Below are 6,000 nucleotides of genomic sequence, written 5' to 3'. Positions count from 1 at the left end.
TTAGCATGGAGAGCTGGTCCTTTCAGTGTCAGTATTTTTGGCATTTGTTTACCATCTTTGTACATGTGTGAATTACACTTAGTCATGACACATTTGTACAGAGCATTATCAGCATCATTGGAAAAGGTTGTGCCTTGTTTGCAGTAAAGAGAGATAGAAGGTTTTTTTTTTGTAGTTGGGAATGCTTTTGTAAGTTGTTGAGTGTATGGCTAAAATACCAAGTAGTGCAAGCATTAAGTAGGAGAGACATTCCGCCTCATTACGAGGAAGGCGGTAGGGGGTTAATGGGCCGGTAGAGCTGCCAGCCCCGTTAACCCCCTACCGCCTCATTACGAGGACTCCTCGCGGGACCCGCTAATGACGCCAGACCAGGATGCAAACAACGGGCCCGTCATTAACGGGCCCGTTGTTTGCATCCTCCCCATTCCCATTGAGCCCTATGCGGGCTCAAATGGGAATGGGGAAGTACCGGGTCCGGGTTCCCTGAATAGGGAACTACCGGGCCCTCCAAGGTCGGAATGGCTCGGTATTTACCCATTCAGGGAACCCGGACCCGGTACCCAGTATGGGGGTAGCCATGCTGCAAATAGTGGAATGGCTACCTCCAAGGTCGAAATGAGGCCCATTGACTTTTATTCACATAAGGGCCACCTGCCACATTAACCAGAGTCTGGCCATTTTGAACTAGGCCCTGTTAGAGTCTGTAGCTTTCTATCATTCAGGCTACTAGGCTGCATTTCTATCTTCTGTCCTGTTCATTTAATTAGATTGTATTCCTGCTCCTCCCCATACACGCGAGCCTCCAGATTGCCAAGGCCCTTGGAGCAAGGGTGAAGCCTCACACAGAGATTTGTTATTGTTGCAAGCCTTGGCTGTTCCCAGATGCTTCAGGCAGGAGATAGGTAATGCTATGTTCCCAACATTAGATACATGGAATGACAGTGAAGGACACGTTCTGATGTGAAAGAGGCATAGCGGCAAGACATAGCCAGGGTATTGAACGAGGTTGTCGCTATACTGCCCCCATTTAGAAGTGGTAGGGTCCTTGGAACTGCAGCTGACAGGTTAAATAGATATAGAATAGGTATTGGCTTCACAGAAACCTTTATCAACCTAGCCATCAAGCAGGAACACCGGATAATCCTGGGAGACTTCAACATCTGGTTTGAAGAAGAAACCGCTAACTCCCAAGAATCACTAGCTAAACAATTGAAGACAATGAAACTACATCAGCTAATCAAAGGAGCAACTCACACGGCGGGTCATACACTAGACGCAATTTTTGACAACAAAAACCTCATCACCATGCACTATCAATACAGATCCTCTGGAGCGACCACCTCATTATCCCTTTCGTAATCATGCTACCCAGGACAACAGCCAAGCAACCGGACAAACTGACCACCATCATGAAAAGAAACTGGAGTAGCATCAAAGCTAGCAACCTAATAGATAAACTGGAAATCAACAAACCACCGACAAGGGCCCTGGACGAAGCTGACCTCGACAAAAAAAACAGAACTACTGCACAAGTGAATTGCTGAAACAATCAATGACATTTCCAAGAAAAATCCTTACACCCCATCAAGCAAAAGAGCGACAGCAAAATGGTTTAACCCGCTTCTCAGCAACATGAAAAGACAAAACAAGATGCTTGAAATAGAGTGGAGGAAAAAATATGACCAGGCAAAAAAATTACAATTCTAACTATAAATCCGCTCATACAAAAAGGAAATCCACAAGGCCAAAAAGAAATTCTACGCCAACCGTGTCTCCAAAGCTGACAACATGCAAGAATAACTGTTTAACATCATAAACAAGATGAGAAACCCCCCTGGCTGCAGCAACACACCAATGGTGTTACTGAGACTATGCAACAACCTTGCAGATCACTTCAAGAACAAAATCAGCACCATCCACCAAATCATACAAAGCAGACCAATCTACCACAACATGCAACTGATCTTGCCAGACGAGGATCGTTAGAACAAACTACAAATGTTCTCTAAATATCAGCGGAGACAGTCGTCAAACTGGAAAGAAACAGCGACAAAGCCGGCTCCCCCATGGATCCGTGCCCCCCAGACATACACAAACCAAACCTCATGCACGGAGCACCCATGGAACACTTCAGAAACCTTTTCAACCGATCACTGTTAAGAGGAAAAGTGCTGCGATTATTCAAATGGGCATACATCAAGCCCCCCTCAAAGACACATCAGGAAGCATGGAAGACCTTGACAACTACAGACCCATCTCAAACGTCACCTATCCAGCAAAACTGCTCAAAATGTACATATATAGAGCAATGTAAGATGACATGGAAGAACACCTTCTGCTGGAGCAGGCACAAGACTTCAGACCAATGAGAGGAACAGAAACAGCACTGTTCTCAATCTGGGACTACCTGAAGGTTAATGCAGACTCTTACACAAGTGCAGCTCTAATACTTCTGGATCTCTCAGCAGCATTTGACACAGTCAACCATGACATCCTCATCAGGAGATTGGAAGAAATAGGAATCACTGACCTAGCCTTACGCTGGATTAGATCTTTCCTAACAGATAGAACAGAAACTGTCTGGATCAATCCCTTCAAATCCACCCGAAGGCAATCCAGCTGTGGAGTACCACAAGGATCCTCCCTATTTCAGCTGCTCTTCAACATATTCCTGGCTCCACTAATAAAGCTTATTAAAAGACATGGCCTAACATGCTACGACTCCGCTGATGACACACAGATCATCTACAAAGTACAAAACACACACGAAGAAAACCCAAACCTGCAAGAATGCCTGCAAGAACTCTACGGCTGGATGAACACAAACAACCTTAAACTCAACCCTGGCAAAACAGAAATATTGGTTACATCCAAAAAAAAACACTGCATATCATGGCCAACAGAACTAGGAACAGCACTGACACCATCAACAACAGTAAAGAACTTCAGAGTCCTGATGGACAACAAACTAACACTTGAGCTGCAAGTAAATGCTATAATCAGGAAATGCTTCTTCCTCCTGCACACAGTAAAAAGAATCCTAAAATCCCTCTCCTTCACCCACAAAACACTGACCATTATCGCACTCATCATGTACAGAGTAGACGACGCCAACACCCTATACCCAGGAATGCCAGAACACCTACTAAAGAAACGTCAGCATATCCAAAAAGCAGTGGCCAGGCTCCTGCTCAAACTACCATGAAGAGAGCACATTAGCCCAGCACCGAAAATACTACACTGGCTATTGATAAAACAGCGAATAAGGTTCAAATTAATGTGCATATCACACAGAGCAATCCCTGGCTGAGGAGCAGAATTCCTAAAGAAGAAATTAACCATCTGCCAAAACCATACAATAAAAGAAAATTTGAAGGAGCATCTTTCTCACATCTGGCTCCTAAAACATGGAATTCCCTGCCAAAAAATATATGCAATGCACAGAATCATCTGAAATTCAGAAAATGACTGAAAACTTGGCTCTTCACCCCAGAATCAGAAGGGAACGAGTAGGATTCATACATTCTGACAGAAACAGGAAGCCCAGGGAGGGACCTACAATCCATTTCTTAACCATCCCCAGCTGGTGGACGTAGGGAGGACATTTTGGACCTCTCATGCACATACACTGCCAAGCTTACAGAGGAATTCCACAGTAGGGAGGGACCACCCACTAGAAGTCAAGGGAGAAACCCATAACCTTCCTAACCTAACCATCTCTAACCCTAGGCGGGGGGAACACACCTCCACGACCCATGTACACATACCGCTAGACTTCTACAGAAGATAATTACAACAATACAACATACGTACTGACTAGGATGCTTAACAGTATCAAAGCACACAGAATGGTCATAGATGCCGACCACAGAAACCAAATCAAAGAGGTTAAAAAAAAACCCTGCTAACCCAACCTCATTTTTCTGCAAACTCTTCTTCTACAGAAACTCAGACGACCACATCCCTGCACAGTAAACCGCACACACCTCACCACACTGCAACAACATACAAACAACACATACCCATGCACAACAGCACATGGAAATCGCTCAGACTCGAAACTTGCACCTAGGCTCAGCGAACGGTGCAAACCGAACTGAAACTGCCAACAGAACATCAAACTTTCCTATTCCCACTGGACGCTACTAACCGCTCCCACAGCCGCCCTATTTCACACAGTCCTGTTTCAAATCTGCCAGAGCGCCAGGGGACAACTCCGGTGGTGATAGTGCACAGCACAAGTAACCTATAACATAAACAATAAATCAGAGAAATGAGTCTTCAAGAGCAGTGCCATGGCTGCGTTTTTTACAAAGCCACCTGGTTCCCAAGGGAGATATGGGAGGATGTGTGGTAGGAAAGCAACACGTTTCAAGACAGGAGTTGCATGAGATGTTGCCAAATGTACAACTGAAAGGTCTGAGAGTCATAGAAGGGTGCCAAGTTGTCTGATATCATGAGAAAGTAGTTTTGTGTCCAATCTGTTGGCACAGGGGCTTGGCTTCACCGTTCACACTCACTTCAGGATTGGGTCACCTCGGGTAGCAACAGTGATATCAATAATGTTGTCTGATCAAAACTGAGTTTTTTGCTGACTACACAGCATTTAAATGACCATGGGTAGGCTACTGAACAATGGGTTTGAGTTGTATATATTGTGTTTAGGCTGGCCAATGGGAGTGTGGGCTTAACATGCACTTGGTATTTGTAACAATTATTGTTATGTGGTTTTCGTCTATAAAACCTGTAACCTAATATAGGTGTGTTGAGACCGTTTTCAGATTTTCAGTACTACGGAGCTGACTGACCCTCCCGGCTTAATTTGCATGTAATGAAACCTGTTTTTCTTGCAAATCGTGTACTCCTTATTTATTGCTTGGATTGTTGTTATCGGTCGGTTGTTGGGCCTACTGTACAACACCAATGATGCATCCATAGACCAGGTGCAACCATCATTCAGTGAAATGACCAACAGAAGGTACCGTAGTAGATAGCGATAGTATAAGCTCAATGTTCACCCGCAAGCACATGGCCCACACACCAAGTGTGATAAAGAGAAAAATAAATGCATGGAATTGCCACATTCATAGCACATAGAATTGCAGCTTCGGCAGAAGGAGCATGGACTGCAACATAATGCATGTACCAACGTCTAGGCATGGATGCCACCTACCCACAGCGGACCCTGTATGCAAAGAGCACTGTAGACTCTCTGGATGCTCTCCCCATCACAAACACCTCATGCTGCATGCTCATCTGGACTCTGACCACACCTGCCATAGACCTGCCAATAATCTTGATAAGGCAAACTGCTGTCCCTCTTACACCAGAGCTGATGATTGCTAATACCAATGTCCCCAACATTGATGGCAGAAGACAGCCCTTGCAGCACCAAGCGCCCTGATGAAGTCACCTTGCAAATTGGACCCTCAGCTGTTCCACTGCAAACCACACCAGGTGCAGGGGATTCCACAACAACGGTTTGCACAGATGACTACACTAGCAAAACCTCTTGAGGCACAGCAATTGTTACAGGCAGGCAGCCCAGAGAGGGACAGAACATGTCAGACTTAAGCAAAGCTGAAATGCTGATGCCGGCGAAAGAACGAACAGTATGCATGACTTTGTTGTAGCATTGAGGACAAAACAACCGTGAACAACTGTAGACAAAACAAAACGACATTCCCAGGCATTCCCGAGTACAGCCAGAGGAGCCATGCATTATTGTACAACTCGAAATCAAGTATATGGAGATGTGCTCACCCATCGTGCATTTAATGGTGAGAAACAGCACAGGCATGTTTCCAATCTGTGCTGATGCACATACCTTCAGCAAATACACCAAATGGGAAAACATTGTCGCCAGTGAACACACTTTAGTACTGGTCCCTGGAATGCGGCAATCAGACACTGAAAAACCAAGTAAGTCTCATCACACGTGACCTCAGCAGGGTTACATGTCAAAGAAAAATAAGAATGGGGAACAATATGGCATTACAG

The sequence above is a fragment of the Ambystoma mexicanum genome, chromosome 7p (assembly GCF_040938575.1).
Source record: "Ambystoma mexicanum isolate Mex_15411 chromosome 7p, UKY_AmexF1_1, whole genome shotgun sequence".
NCBI classification, from domain to species: domain Eukaryota; kingdom Metazoa; phylum Chordata; class Amphibia; order Caudata; family Ambystomatidae; genus Ambystoma; species Ambystoma mexicanum.
Note: the sequence above shows the minus strand (reverse complement) of the source record.